Below are 16,175 nucleotides of genomic sequence, written 5' to 3' on the forward strand. Positions count from 1 at the left end.
GGGGAAAAAAGTAGATCTGATGGGCCAAAGGTACATAATATTACGTATAAAAACTACATTAAAAGGACATTACATTTGCAAAGCCAAGCACTCAAATGTTAAGAAATACCAAAATTAACATCGCCAGTGCATGTACATTATCAGTTTTTAATTACATGGTCACGAGTGCATTTATTATGATACAGTTTTTAAGTGTGATCACATGTGCATATGCATTATGATACAGTCTTACATTACATGATCACATGCTATTTTTTGCACATGACCTTCAACTCTTCTTCTGCAAGGAGAGGTTTGAAATGGACACCAGCTCAGTCTTAATCATAGTAGCTCTAGTGGGTACTCAGCTTCTTCCTTTGCTAAAGAAACATACAATTCAGTTCTTTTAATGTGAAGTCCTTTAAATCTTGAACCATTTTAGGTAAAAAATAAGTTTGAAAAAAAAATGAACAGACTATGTGACGCAAGAAGTCTAATTTTAATATAATCATAGATTCAGCTGATAAAGAATGGATTTGTTTTAAGAGCACTGAATTGGAATACTTTCTACCATGTAATCTCCTGAAAAGAGTCCATCCTGTTGGAATATGTTTCATCCTGCACCTAGCTCATTCATTAAACTGAGGGTTTTTTTTCCATAGTACTGGTACTTATCTGAGTCAGTCCCTTTAGGAGTCCATCATTTTAAAACAATGTGTCGTGCTAGCAGTACAAAAGCTTTGTCTACCCCCTACCATCTCTGAACTTACTGAATACACCTTTACAACTTTACAAGTAAGTAATTGCTGAAATGCTGTGCAATCAAAGTGTAGCTTGTAAGAGATCACATTCACTCATGGAAGGAAGCTAATTGTTAAGCTTCTCTCTGATGGAAGAGATGCATTGTATCAGGATAAATGGGATATGCAGGGGTTATTTAATTTTTTTTTTACCTTCTAAAATACATATATCTAAAACACTAGACATAAAACCCATTTACAACCTATGTTCAAGTCCATTGCAACTAATGTCCATATTAGACCTTCCTGAGATACCAAAAATAATAATTTTCCTCTCTCTCTGCTTTCTTCTCTTCAGCCCACACCTCAGGGAAAGCCTGGAAGAATAGATAATCCACAAAGCATGCCTTGAAGACTGAAGAAAAGGGGCATTCACCAAAAACTCCAATATTAGCCACCTTGCTGTTCAATGAGGGAAGAGGCCGTTAGCTTGAGCACCTCAGCAGTTCTCCTGTCATATCCCATAAGGAGAGAGGGAAGTCTGTAATGTAGCTAGGCTCCACATTTAGAATTGTGTAAGTGAAAGTCAACACCCTGGAAAGTCAGCCTGCTCCTAGAAACTAATTAGCAGTCAGAGCAGACTCTGGAGCACACACATAATATGCACAGTTAGGCATTTTAACCTCTCCGGATTGAAATACGTGAATGAGCTCTATGTCAGACAATACCTGAAGGCAACTCCTCCTTCAGCTGGTGCAGACTTCTGCAACCCATGTGCCCAGGGATGTTTCTTGGTGACTTGAGACTCTTGGCCTGTGCTGCATCACCCTCACCCCTAGTGGTTTTCTATGTACAGGAAGAGTGACAGAATAGACATGCATGGTACTCTACCTGAGTACTACTCACTGTATCCTCTCAGAAAATAAGAGCCACTCAGGAGGAACCCCATTTATTTCTACCAGTTCCTCATGTTCGATGACAATGAAGGTGTCTCAATGTCCCTCTCAATGAATTCAGCATAGATATCTGATCTTCATCTATCATATATTGGCCAGTATGGATCTAAAAGCAGACTGATGGGGTGGAAGAAATGTGAGGCCTCATGCTGTCACCAAATTTGCTTTAAGGTTCTCAACAGTTTTATTCAAGAATGGGAGTCGAGAGACAATGTGATGATTGGTGAAATTCTCAGTGCCAAGAGAGGATTTAAGGTGGCTTGAGAGATGATTTCTTGAGTAAACCTTTACCAATCACTTTAGAGAGAATCTGGCAACAGTTGGTGACCCAGTGCTTTCCTGTTGGACTTTACCTCAAAAAACAAACACAGATCCAACCTTTAGGTGGTACCCCAAAGCTCCCTGGTATTTCAAAGACCTCAGTGAATGACAATAGCTAAAACTCAAGCAAAACAAAGAGAAATCCCTCTGCCCTACTGTAATAATTGCAGCCTAGATGACATCCCAGACTGGGGGAGTGAGGTTCAGAGCAATCTGGCAGACCTTCAAGTCCCAAGCATCTGTCTGCAACTGACCAGCCATATTCTATCCTCAGAAGATCAACAAAAGTAATCTTTTCTCCACATTTACTATCCTACCTCTTTTTCAAAGCAGGGGAAAGTGACTATCATTCACAATTCAGAATTCAATAAGTATTCAATACTTTCTTTCTGACCACAAAGGGTTGCTTGACAAAATAAGAGACTAATGATATCTTTAGTCTGAAAAAGGGACTTTGATAAATTGTCATTGTTTGCTTTGCATAGCCACTCAACTGCAAAATGCTTTGTTTTATTTTGATTCTTTTTCTCTTCTTGTATACTAACTAGTAAATTAATTTTCTTCTGTGTTTGTCCTGGAATTATGCAGGCCAAGGCCTCTGTACTGAAAACACCAAACCATCTTTGACTGTTCAGTGCTGTACAGTGACAGGATCATGTAAACACGTTTGACACTCCAGGCCCATTTATTCCATTAAAATTAACACAATAGCCTCCACCAAATTGTCTTTGGCCCCATGGAGGCTGATAATCCAGTCTGAATCGGAACAGTTTTATCTGCAAATTAGACTGTAACTTCCTCACCATGTGAAATATCTGACTCCGCAACTGAGTAGAGATGGCAAGGTTTCACCAGAGCACACCTTCTGTGACTGGGGCTCTATCTGTCTACCTTCTGCTTCCTTGGGTGACCTGTGAGGATGAAGTAGAAGGAAAAGGAAGTTAGGAACCTGTGTAATTAAAAAAAAAAAATCTGCCTTTGAATATCAGAAGTATTGTCCTAGTAAAATGCCTGTAAATTAAGGATGCATGAGTGTGCATGTATGTGAGATACACACAATGCTTTTTAATCCACAGCTTTCAGTGTTTTACAGAAGGGCCTTAGCAGAAGAAGCTCTCAGTGCCTGATGGTTTGTGACTAATGACCCAGTTAGGTCATTTGGGTAGAGGAGTTTATTGTTGGCCCATCTTTTGTGTCAAAACACAAAACAGCCTTTCAAAGTGTATTAAGATAAAATGGTTCTCTCTCTGATGGCAAGACAACACCAGCTGGACTGCCATTAAGATGGGAAGCAAACCAATTTGCTCCATGATCAGGTGGCTGAAGTGGGGACCAGTTTTTGTACCATTACAGAATAGGAGGCAGTCCCAAGCTGCACTGCCCCAAAAGGAGGATGTGGGAGACATTGTTGTGTGTAGTCATGTCACTGCCCTTTTCCCACCCTTTTGGGAGATTCTAGTGCCCATTGGGGCACTAGCCCTAAGCAGCCCTTGCACACGGGGAAGCACGAGGGTTGTGACTGAAGCCATCTCCTGTCTGGAGGACTCAGGAAGGAAGACTTCTTGGTGCCCTTTTCCCCACTGACTCAGTTGTTCACATGACACAAGAGAGAGGGGCAGTCTAGTCTAGTCCAGAATGACAGCCCAAATAAACAAGGGTGTTGTAATGTGGGTGTGTCTAGGAAACACAGAGGGCAGCTGCTGGGTAAAGGCACGGAGGTGCCGCTGTTTTATCTGGAGTTCTGAAAGGAGAATTGGCTCCTGAATCTTTGCTGCTGCTTTTATTATCATTGTTTGAGCAAAGTAAGGCCTAACAATCAACTCAATGGCATTTGTCTGTCTCTTTCCTTTTACCAACGAGAACTTGGAGAACATTATCATCCTCAGCTGAGAGCTGGTACACACAAATTACAGTGGCAGAAATGAGGCTAGAACCAAAGTCCCTGATACTTACCCCTGGGGTAAATCAGTCTAGCTTCATTGATTTCAGTGGAGCTACTCCAGGTTAAATCAGCTGAAGATCTGGTGCATAGTACGTCTTTAATTTATCCTGGGTCCTTTGGATTCATCCTTTCTCCTCATCAGTACTGACTGGCTCTCCTGATTCTTGTCATGTGCAAATTTCAACATCCCATTGCATGTCCCTCTCTGGGACACTACAGATCCAGTAACTCCTGCTTTGGAGGGAACTGCTGTTCCCTGCTATGAAAGTGAACAGCATCAATTTCAGTAATTTGCTTCTTTTGTGTGATCTGCTTTCTCTTTCACAAATCTTTCAACTTCTAAGCAGCCTGCATTTCCAGTTACTCCAGATGCTTTTTATTTCCCCTCACACTCTTATTCTTGTGCAGTCCTGAATTTTAGTTTGTTTTCATTTCACTCTCACAAGAACATCTCTCTCACTCTGGTATTAGTTTCCCAGCAATATCCACAGTTTCTGTTGCTTTTCCTCTCACCTTCCCTCAAGGAATCAGCAACTCACAACCTCTTGTTCTTTATCTGTTTGTAAAATCATTTATTATTTATCATCATACTTTGTACTTTTTTTCATTCATTTTTAGCCCTAGCTTTCTCAATCCTTGTCTCTTGTTCTTTTACTTTACCTTTTTAGGCTAGTTTCTGAAGCACTGATCCTTGTTATTATTGCACTTCTTTTTCATTTAATTCACCCTCTGTTTACCTGATCATTCACAATGGTCATTCATTTTCCACAGCTGGTAGATTCACTTCTCAATAGTATGCATTATGGTGTATAAAACAAGGCTTGCTCGTGGAAAGTTCATGTGCATTTTTAATTTAAACTTAATTTGCGATTATTATTTCTTGCACACAGCATCCCACTTAACTACATGTAACAAAACGATCAGTGGTAAATCATGCCTTTACCAGTGGTAAATCAGTGGTAAAGCCAAGTGTAGGGATGGTGAAGACTACAACTTTTCCATGAACTCACCTAATGCAAATGAGGGCAGGTGGACGGATTGCATTAGTTGCACCATCTTTTAAGATAATGTGGCTTGTTTCTCTCACCATTTGTCCAGCCCACTATTCAGGCCAATGTTAGTGTCTGGACTCATCCCCTTATGGGCTGTGTGAGCTCCTGAGGATGCATGGAGGGTGCATGCAAGTACAGTTGTTCTTGTACTTCTGCAAGCACATGACCTGCAATTGTCAGGCATTTAAAAGGACCATGCAGTGTTGGAGGTTTCTTGTATCCTCTTCCCATACATCTTCTCTCAAGGACCTGTCACAGCCTAGTCCTTCTGTAGTGTAAATTAATTTCTATTTATGTTTTAAATGATGGAAAATAGTTAAATTAGACAGTATTTACCTCAAATTTTTGGTATTTATCAAGTCTTTGGAATTACTTTTGAAGGTGTCTCTTTCTCTTCTTGTATCCTTCCCAGGCCTTTGATTTCAGTCAGCTTTGGGTAAAGCTTTAGGGACAATCACCTTATATGAGCTGGGTTTGGGGGACAGAGCTAATCTATTCTAAGACTGTCCTTTGACCAAATTGAACATTCCTTAAGTTTTGGATAAATACTTCCATTCCCTTAAGACTGTCATTCCCATGCAAGCAAAGATGCATACAAAAAAACAAGAATGGTTCACTGGCAACAGGAAATGGTCCTGCAAAGAGACACATGTGACATAAGAGAATAATCTGCCATGTATGTACAGCATTACTTGCAGGAAGTGAATAAATAGGCAAATCTGTACTTTCCACTACTTGCTGTTCTATAGATGAAGGAAAAAAGAACCATTCCAATGACAACGTTGACTTGGCCACATTGCATACATGTTCTCTTTTATAAAAAAAAAAAAAAAAAAAAAGAGAGTTAGGAAATGCCATGTATAGAATCATAGGACTGGAAGGGACCTTGAGAGGTCATCTACTCCAGTCCCCTGCACTCATGGCAGGACTAAGTATTATCTAGACCATTCCTGGAAGGTGTTTGTCTAATCTGCTCTTAAAAATCTCCAATAATGGAGATTCCACAACCTCCCTAGGCAACTTATTCCAATACTTAGCCACCCTGACAGTTAGGAAGTTTTTCCTAATGTCCAACCTAAACCTCCCTTGCTGCAGTTTAAGCCCATTGCTTCTTGTCTGATCTTCAGAGGTAAAAAAAAACAATTTTTCTCCCTCCTCCATGCAACAACCTTTTATGTACTTGAAAACTGTTATCATGTCCCCTCTCAGTCTTCTCTTTTCCAGACTAAACAAACCCATTTTTTTCAATCTTCCCCCATAGGTCACGTTTTCTAGACCTTTAATCATTTTTGTTGCTCTTCTCTGGACTCTTTTTCCAATTTGTCCCCATCCTTCCTGAAATGTGGTGCCCAGAACTTGGGCACAATATGCCAATTGAGGCCTAATCAGCGCAGAGTAGAGCGGAAGAATTGTGACTCGTATCTTGCTTACGACACTCCTGCTAATACATCCCAGAATGATTTCGCTTTTTTTGTAACAGCATTACACTGTTGACTCATATTTAGCTTGTGGTCCACTAAGACCCCCAGATCCTTTTCTGAAGTACTCCTTCCTAGGCAGTCATTTCCCATTTTGTATGTGTGCAACTGATTGATTGTTCCTTCCTAAATGGGGTACTTTGCATTTGTCCTTATTGAATTTCATCCTATTTACTTCCGACCATTTCTCCAGTTTGTCCAGATCATTTTGAATGTTAATCCAATCCTCCAAAGCACTTGCAATCTCTCCCAGCTTGGTATTGTCCACAAATTTTATAAGTGTACTCTCTATGCCATCATCTAAATCATTGATGAAGATATTGGACAGAACCAGACCCAGAATTGATCCCTGCGGGATGCCACTTGTTACATCCATCCAGCATGACTGTGAACCAATAATAACTACTCTGGGAATGGTTTTCCAACCAGTTTTGCACCCACCTCATAGTAGCTCCATTTAGGTTGTATTTCCCTAGTTTTTTTTATGAGATGGTCATGTGACACCATATCAAAAGCTTTACTAAAGTCAAGATATACCATGTCTACCGATTCCCCACCCTTATCCACAAGGCTTTTTACCCTGTCAAAGAGAGCTACCAGATTGGTTTGACACAATTTGTTCTTGACAAATCCATGCTGATTTAATTATCATCTTACTATCTTCTAGATGTTTGCAAATTGATTGCTTAATTATTTGCTTCCTTATCTTTCTGGGTACAGAAGTTAAGATGACTGGTCTGTAATTCCCTGGGTTGTCCTTATTTCACTTTTCATAGATGGGCACTATATTTGCCCTTTTCCAGTCTTCTGGGATCTCACCCATCTTCCATGACTTTTCAAAGATAATCGCTAATGGCTCCGATATCTCCCCAGTCAGCTCCTTGAGTATTCTAGGATACATTTAATCAGGCCCAGGTGACTTGAAGACATCTAATTTGTCTAAGTAATTTTTAACTTGTTCTTTCCCTATTTTAGCCTCGTTTGATCCTACCTTATTTTCACTGGTATTCACTATGTTAGATGCCCAATCACCACCAAACTTCTTGGTGTAAACCAAAACAAAGAAATCATTAAGTACCTCTGCCATTTCCACATTTTCTGTTATTGTGTTTCCCCCTTCATTGAGTAATGGTCCTGCCCTGTCCTTGGTCTGTCTTTTGCTTCTAATGTATTTGTAGAATATTTTCTTGTTACCCTTTGTGTCTCTAGCTAGTCTGATCTCGTTTTGTGCTTTGGCCTTTCTAAGTTTGTTCCTACATACTTGTGTTATTTGTTTATATTCATCTTTGTAATCTAACCTAGTTTCCACTTTTTGTAGGACTCTTTTTTTATTTTTAGATCATTGAAGATCTCCTGGTTAAGCCAGCGTGTCTCTTGCCATACTTCCTGTCTTTCCTATGCAGTGGGATAGTTTGTTCTTGTGCCCTTAATAATGTCTCTTTGAAAAACTGCCAACTATCTTCAATTGTTTTTCCCCTTGGAATCTTATCTATCAACACCCTGAGTTTGCTAAAGTCTGCCTTCTTGAAATCCATTATCTTCATTTTGCTATTCTCCCTCCTACCATTCCTTAGAATCATGAGCTCTATCATTTCATGATCTCCTTCACCCAAGCTGCCTTCCACTTTCAAATTCTCAACCAGTTCTTCCCTATTTGTCAACATCAAATCTAGAACATCCTCTCCCCTAGTAGCTTTCTCCACCTTCTGAAATAAAAAAAAATTGTCTCCAATACTTCCCAAGAACTGTCTCCAGAACTTCTTTGTATAATCTGTGCCCTGCTGTGTTGTTTTGCCAACTGATATCTGAGTAGTTGAAGTCTCCCATCACCACCAAGTCCTATGCTTTGGATGATTTTTTTTTTGTTAGCTTAAAAAAAGCCTCATCCACCTCTTCTTCCTGGTTAGGTGGTCTGTACTAGACCCCTACCATGACATCACCCTTGTTTTTTACCTCTTTTATCCTTACCCAGAAACTTTCAACAAGTCTGTCTCCTATTTCCATCTCAACCTCAGTCCAAGTATATACTTTTTTAATATATAAGGCAATGCCTCCTCCCTTTTCCCCCTGCCTGTCCTTCCTGAACAAGCTGTACTCTTCTATATCAATATTCCAGTCATGTGGATTATCCCACCAAGTCTGTGATGCCAGCTATGTCATAGTTGTGTTTATTTACTAGCATTTCGAGTTCTTCCTGCTTATTCCCCATACTTCTCACATTAGTATATGGACATCTACTATACTGATTTGATTCCTGTCCCTGCCACAGTTCTATCTTGTCTCTCCTGCTATAACAGCCCATGCTCCCCCCCCCCAATTCCAAACCTTCTCCCAGGTCTCCATGCTCTTGACTTACCTGTGGGCTTTGGTCACCTGTCCCCTTCGAACCTAGTTTAAAGCCCTCCTCACTAGGTTAGCCAGTCTGTATCCAAATACGCTCTTCCCCTTCCTCGCTAGGTGGACCCCATCTCTGCAACAATGTTTGACAGGGACCTTACCTCTGCAGTTCCTGACTTTGGTTTATTTTTACGCTGCAACGTAACAGTGCATTAACAATTCCCCCCATATAATTACTATTCAGTTATGCCATACTCTGGCAAGAGTTGCTCTATTAGCAGAGATTAGGAAACCAAAATTTCCTAAAAGCTGTTGGCCAAAAGTTGGTTATTGAATGTGGATAAAACGCTTCCTCCACATTTTATACTAAAGATGAGTAGTCTTTCTTCCATTTGTCCAAAGAAAACAATTCTGGTATTTTTAATTTGTCTGCAGAAAGTGTGTGTGTGTGTGTGTGTGTTTGTGTTTGTAAAATCACAAAATTATTCTGATCCTATATATGATATAAATATAATCTGTATATGTGGTCAAAATAATTGTATACTTTAAAAAATGTGAAATATGTTAGTATTGGAGGCTAGACTGTAATGAATATGGTTTTGTTTCTATTGGATAGAATGTCAGATCTTGTCAGCTTGTCAGCAAGTTAAGGAAGTATGGGCTGGATGAATGCACTACAAGGTGGGTAGAAAGCTGGCTAGATTGTCGGGCTCAACGGGTAGTGATCAATGGCTCCATGTCTAGTTGGCAGCCGGTATCAAGTGGAGTGCCCCAAGGGTCGGTCCTGGGGCCGGTTTTGTTCAATATCTTCATAAATGATCTGGAGGATGGTGTGGATTGCACTCTCAGCAAATTTGCGGATGATACTAAACTGGGAGGAGTGGTAGATACGCTGGAGGGGAGGGATAGGATACAGAAGGACCTAGACAAATTGGAGGATTGGGCCAAAAGAAATCTGATGAGGTTCAATAAGGATAAGTGCAGGGTCCTGCACTTAGGACGGAAGAACCCAATGCACAGCTACAGACTAGGGACCGAATGGCTAGGCAGCAGTTCTGCGGAAAAGGACCTAGGGGTGACAGTGGACGAGAAGTGGATATGAGTCAGCAGTGTGCCCTTGTTGCCAAGAAGGCCAATGGCATTTTGGGATGTATAAGTAGGGGCATAGCGAGCAGATCGAGGGACGTGATCGTTCCCCTCTATTCGACATTGGTGAGGCCTCATCTGGAGTACTGTGTCCAGTTTTGGGCCCCACACTTCAAGAAGGATGTGGATAAATTGGAGAGAGTCCAGCGAAGGGCAACAAAAATGATTAGGGGTCTGGAACACATGACTTATGAGGAGAGACTGAGGGAGCTGGGATTGTTTAGCCTGCAGAAGAGAAGAATGAGGGGGGATTTGATAGCTGCTTTCAACTACCTGAAAGGGGGTTCCAAAGAGAATGGCTCTAGACTGTTCTCAGTGGGAGAGGATGACAGAACGAGGAGTAATGGTCTCAAGCTGCAGTGGGGGAGGTTTAGATTGGATATTAGGAAAAACTTTTTCACTAAGAGGGTGGTGAAACACTGGAATGCGTTACCTAGGGAGGTGGTAGAATCTCCTTCCTTAGAGGTTTTTAAGGTCAGGCTTGACAAAGCCCTGGCTGGGATGATTTAACTGGGAATTGGTCCTGCTTCGAGCAGGGGGTTGGACTAGATGACCTTCTGGGGTCCCTTCCAACCCTTATATTCTATGATTCTATGATCTGCTCGAGGGTATGTAGTTGTTGCCCTGTAGTGGCTAATTGACAACTAACATAGTTTCTCAAGTATAGCTCAGGTGATAGGAGCCTGTGATGTTTTTCTGAAGTGTAAGGACTTGAGTTCTGTTCCTGCCACAGTGAGGTCTGGTGAGGCCACATCCTATGTGACAGTTGATATGTAAAATCTATCTGGCCACAGATCCAATATAGGAGGCTACCAGTAGCCTTCACATATAAATGTTTATCGGATGGTATTTTGCTATTCTTAACAAAGTGCAGATCTGCATGTCTTCCATACTTAAAGAAGCCTCGTCCACAGCCAGATCTTTAGAAGCTGCTCCAGGCTGAGCAGGATCTAATTAAAATCTGAGAATGGAGCATGATTTGAATTACGTTGACTTCAAAGGGTCCAATCCAGTACAGTACTCCTCACCCAGGCCACTTCTTATCTTCTTTTTTTCTTCAGTAGTGTGGAACCAGGTCTTTAAAATATAGGAAAAGTTGCCAAACCATTGAAGCACTTGTCAAAATTGGTGATTTCTTGAAAATGCAAATACCAAATGCAATAGTAATTAATACTTAGATTTGCTGTATAAAACTTGCCAGTTGAACAATGTGGACTAGAATTGCTCCAGTTCCATACATTAGTCCACTGAAGTGGATGAAATTTGATAAGTCTGTGTGTGTACGTGTGGTTTCCTGTTTTAATCTACCCTGCCCACCACTCTTCAGCTGCACCTAAAATGTTTGCAATGTCTGTGCACCTAAAAGAATCAGCATGATACAGCATGTGTAGGTCTTAGCAATGGTGCTCGTTGAGAATTTTTCAAACAATGTTCATTAGAAAATGCCAGTTTGTTGAAATGGAAACTTTCTGAAGAAACATGTTGGTTTTGACAAAACTTTGAAATATTTATTGGGCCAGAGAGAGAATCCGGTACAGCAGGGACTTGAACCTGGGTTTTTCTACACCCCAGCTAAGAGCCCTAACCCTTGGACTACAGAGTCAGTTTCCCTCCATTGCTCCTGTTGGACATGCTCCACTTTGTATAAAAAAATTAACTATTCATTGGGCCAGACCAAGAGAGAGACTGACTATGATCTGGTGGTTAGGGCACACACCTGGGAAGTGGGAGACCCAAGTTAAAGTCCTTGCTGTGCCTGATTCAGGGTCAACCACATTCCAGGGGAGTGCCCTAACTGCTGGGCTTTCGGCTGTTCTGGGGTCTCTCTGTCCCGCACTGTTGGGTAGGTCTGGGTTTTTCTTGTGCAAAAAAATTTGAAAGGTCTCCATTTTTTTCTGATACAGAATGAAAACAAATACCAAAACCTCAGCAATCTGGCAAACTGGATACTTGTTTTCTAGCTAGCTCTACTTAGTAAGTTGCATTTTTAAATAGGCTATTTAAAATCAGTTTCCTCTTTACTTTCCTGCCAGGACCCAAGTTCAGGGTTTTGTGATTCCCTCACAATACCTGACACCCAAAGCAGAATATTTCCCCCCTACCCCCCATTTCTAGCTTCACTTAGATGCTATTATCTAGCCTTAGATGCTATTATCAACTGCTGCAATGGAAACCTAGAATCCTGAATTTAGGGAAGTAATTCTGGAAGAGTGTGTTAAGATCTACACAGTGCTTGAGAGGGAGATGGACCTTCAGCGAAGAACCTGCAGTTCCCTAATTCTCCAGCCCTGCTCTCATTGTAAGTTAGAGCAGTCTAGGGACTGTTGTAATGTGCATCTACTGACAACAGCTTTAAGGGACTATTTGCCAATTCAGAATTGGTGGAGAACAGTGGGTTCCAGCAGCACCCTTTCTGCCCCTGGCATACCCGCTCATGCTCCCCCGGCCTGTCCTCTTACCCTGGAGCTGGGGGGAGGCTGGCACATGAGCTGGGTACATTGACTTAATGCCAAATGAGAGCTCCCTGTCACAGGTGGGATTTTCAGTTGGATAGGTACTGCCAGTATCCAATGGCTTTGCGCAACGTGAACAGGGTCAGAGTAGAGAGAAAACCTGTCCCTTTTTGTAAGAATGTAAATACATTTATAATTTTTATGTTTACATCTTTTATGTCTACATCTTAAATGTGTTAAAGATTTGCAATCTCAGATATATTTTTAAAACTTTATTTACAAAAGCTTTAAATGCAGTGTTGTGGGCATCCCTAAAGCACCCCTGACAATTCAAAGAGTACCACTAACTGGTTTTTTTTGTACAAGGATCCTTCATTAAGGTGAAGAGACATTGTGAGCTGACAGAGCTTTGGCTCTTGATCACTAGCACATCACGAGACCGATTTAACAAACTGCCCTGCTTACCAACAGCATTTGATGACTTTGTCCCATCTTTGGTGAGTGTTTTTTTCCAAAGTTAGAGCCCAACTTCTAAAGTGCAATATGTTTAAGTGCTTTGGTTCTAATTTCTGTAGATTACAGGCAGAGATATGTAATTAAGGACTCCATGGAGCCTTTGTGGGGATGAAATGCATTTCTGGTGAACCCCACCCCCCCTTTGTTCTGTTGACCAAATACATTTAATTACATTTTTGTCAACAGTATGTAGTTCTACTCAGATCATACTGTCAACAGAAATGCAACAGCATAAAATCTTTTTGTCCACAAAAAATAAATGGCAGACTACATTTATTTTTTTGTGAGAGTCTGAAAGAAAGTGAGTATGTTTACAAGCTGGAAATATGACCTTCTCCCTCCCTCCTTCCTGCTGAGAAAGCTTGGTGAAATGGCCAGAATAATTAATATAGTAAAATCCTGCTTGAACATCCCTGGATTATGATCATTGTTGTTTAATATTTATTTATTTGTATTATCATAGCACCTAGGAGCCACAGTTGTGGGCCAGGACCCCATTGTGCTAAGTGCTGTACAAACACAGAACAAAATGACAGTCCCTGTCCCAGAGAGCTTACAATCCAAGTATAAAACAAGACACAACAGATGGCTATATCACTGTCATAAATATAAAGGGAAGGGTAAACCCCTTTGAAATCCCTCCTGGCCAGGGGAAAGCTCCTCTCACCTGTAAAGGGTTAAGAAGCTAAAGGTAACCTCGCTGGCATCTGACCAAAATGACCAATGAGGAGACAAGATACTTTCAAAAGCTGGGAGGAGGGAGAGAAACAAAGGGTCTGTGTCTGTCTATATTCTGTCTTTGCCGGGGATAGACCAGGAATGGAGTCTTAGAACTTTTAGTAAGTAATCTAGCTAGGTATGTGTTAGATTATGATTTCTTTAAATGGCTGAGAAAAGAATTGTGCTGAATAGAATAACTATTTCTGTCTGTGTATCTTTTTTGTAACTTAAGGTTTTGCCTAGAGGGGTTCTCTATGTTTTTGAATCTAATTACCCTGTAAGATATCTACCATCCTGATTTTACAGGGGGGATTTCTTCATTTCTATTTACTTCTATTTTTATTAAAAGTCTTCTTGTAAGAAACTGAATGCTTTTTTATTGTTCTCAGATCCAAGGGTTTGGGTCTGTGGTCACCTATGCAAATTGGTGAGGCTTTTTATCCAACATTCCCCAGGAAAGGGGGGGTGCAAGTGTTGGGAGGATTGTTCATTGTTCTTAAGATCCAAGGGTCTGGGTCTGTAGTCACCTAGGCAAATTGGTGAGGCTTTTTACCAAACCTTGTCCAGGAAGTGGGGTGCAAGATTTTGGGAAGTATTTTGGGGGGAAGGACGCATCCAAACAGCTCTTCCCCAGTAACCAGTATTAGTTTGGTGGTGGTAGCGGTCAGTCCAAGGACAACGGGTGGAATATTTTGTACCTTGGGGAAGTTTTGACCTAAGCTGGTAAAGATAAGCTTAGGAGGTTTTTCATGCAGGTCCCCACATCTGTACCCTAGAGTTCAGAGTGGGGGAGGAACCTTGACAATCACTGATAGGGTTAGCTAATCATAGCTGCCTAACCTCTGGCTTTTTGTCTGAGATGCAGGAATTTGCATTTTTTTCTCCAGGACTGCAAGTTTGCCTCCAGTCTCCATGGGTACTGTGGATACTACCAGCATAGATACTGCAGTTGTGAAAAGGATGTTGAATAGATTACAGAAGGAATAGAGAGTGAAATGTATTGTACAGGTAACATTTTTTTCCCTCTGGCAGGATAAACTTGGGGTAAGGTCGGGGACAGGTAAAAATCAGTCTTTTGACTATCCTCTTGTAGGTGGGTATAGAATGAAGAATTTCCCATCATGACTGTTGGCATTTGTATTGTTTTGCTAACTTATAGTGCCCTTGTCTGTACTGTCACACATTGATATAACATTGCTGTTTTCTTCTCCCTTTTATTGGTCTGTGACTTCAGTGTTGCACATCAGGTGGCCTGTGTGTGATGCTGCATTCAGCATGAGAGAACTGGTGGGGAGTTGATACCAGCAAGGTTTGTGTCAGCATGTAATATCACTGTGTTAGGGAGATGGGTGATGTATCTTCTGCATCTCTGGATAATGTGACCGATCCAGCATCCAAGCAAAACAGTTTCCTGGCTTTTCTTTCAGATTTGGTCTTAACTTTGGGAAGCAGAGTGGTGTAGTAAATGAAGTCCTGACTAGGACTCAGGGGACCTGAATTCTATTCCTGGCTCTGTCATGGGCCTGCTGGGTGACCTGGGGTAAGTCACTCGCCTCTCTGTGCCTCAGTTTCCCCCCTCTATAAAATGGGAATAATAATACTTATCTTCTCTGTAAAGAGCATTGAAATGTACTGATGACAATTACTATTTATTATCATCACTTGGCTATAACATCACTTTTAATACAACCTGCAAAGTCAGGTTGTAACAAGTTGATGAATTGCTAATGGCACTCCAGAGACTTCAGCAAAGGTGAAACGAATGACCAAAGGTGGCAAAGTTCATATGCTAGTTGCCATGCAAGATACTGGCGAGGTGAAGTTTTAAACAATAAAAGAGATCTTAGGCAAACCTGCAAATTGATTTAAATAGAGAAAGACTTTCTCCACGTGCCATTTGTTTATGGCAACGGGAATAGTTTCCTATGTAGTGTAGCCTCTAAGCCAAACTGGTGCTGATGAAAATAGTTCTTGCCGAGCTGGAAAACAGTGTAGGTTGTAAAATATGTGTTTTGTCAGCTTAGATGTAACAGTAGCCATCAAATGTTTTGAAGCCTCTGCTGTTGACAAACACGGAGAACAAGTACCATAAGACATCATCTTATTGAACGCATTGACAGTCTGCTGCGAAATTGCATGTGTGCTGTGGCGTTTTGCTCAGCTGTGGAGTCTGCTGCACTTGCTTAATTAGGCTAGCGTTGAATCAATAAAATGGAGAAGGAGTCACCAAAATAAGGGATTTGGTTAAATTTGTGACTGTTTTCCTTTTGCCCTTGTGTCAAGCACTTTGCCTAACGAAACTGCTTTTTGTAGGTGATTCCGCAATTAAAACACATCTTGATTTTTTTCCCTGTTCCACATTAAGCTGCATCCTCTATTTTTGATACATGGGTATTTCTGTCCATATGGCAATGAACAAGGGCACTACTTGGTACAAAGTGAAAAAGAGGATAATATAAGTTCAGCTTCCTCCTCCCTTTCACAGGTGCTCTGGGGAAGGGATATATGGTTGCAGCTACATTAGAAAATGATAAT

At 41.1% G+C, this 16,175-nt stretch overlaps 1 long non-coding RNA gene across 1 annotated transcript; it reads left to right on the top strand.

Annotated features, from left to right (window-relative positions):
- Positions 1–1,725: 1,725 nt before the first annotated feature.
- LOC125637130 (uncharacterized) lies at positions 1,726–14,642 on the top strand. Its single transcript, XR_007356835.2, has 3 exons — positions 1,726–2,283; positions 12,771–12,901; positions 14,528–14,642. It is a non-coding gene; the product is annotated as an uncharacterized LOC125637130 (long non-coding RNA).
- The last annotated feature ends 1,533 nt before the right edge of the window (positions 14,643–16,175 follow it).

Source organism: Caretta caretta, chromosome 5 (genome assembly GCF_965140235.1).
Source record: "Caretta caretta isolate rCarCar2 chromosome 5, rCarCar1.hap1, whole genome shotgun sequence".
Classification (NCBI taxonomy): domain Eukaryota; kingdom Metazoa; phylum Chordata; order Testudines; family Cheloniidae; genus Caretta; species Caretta caretta.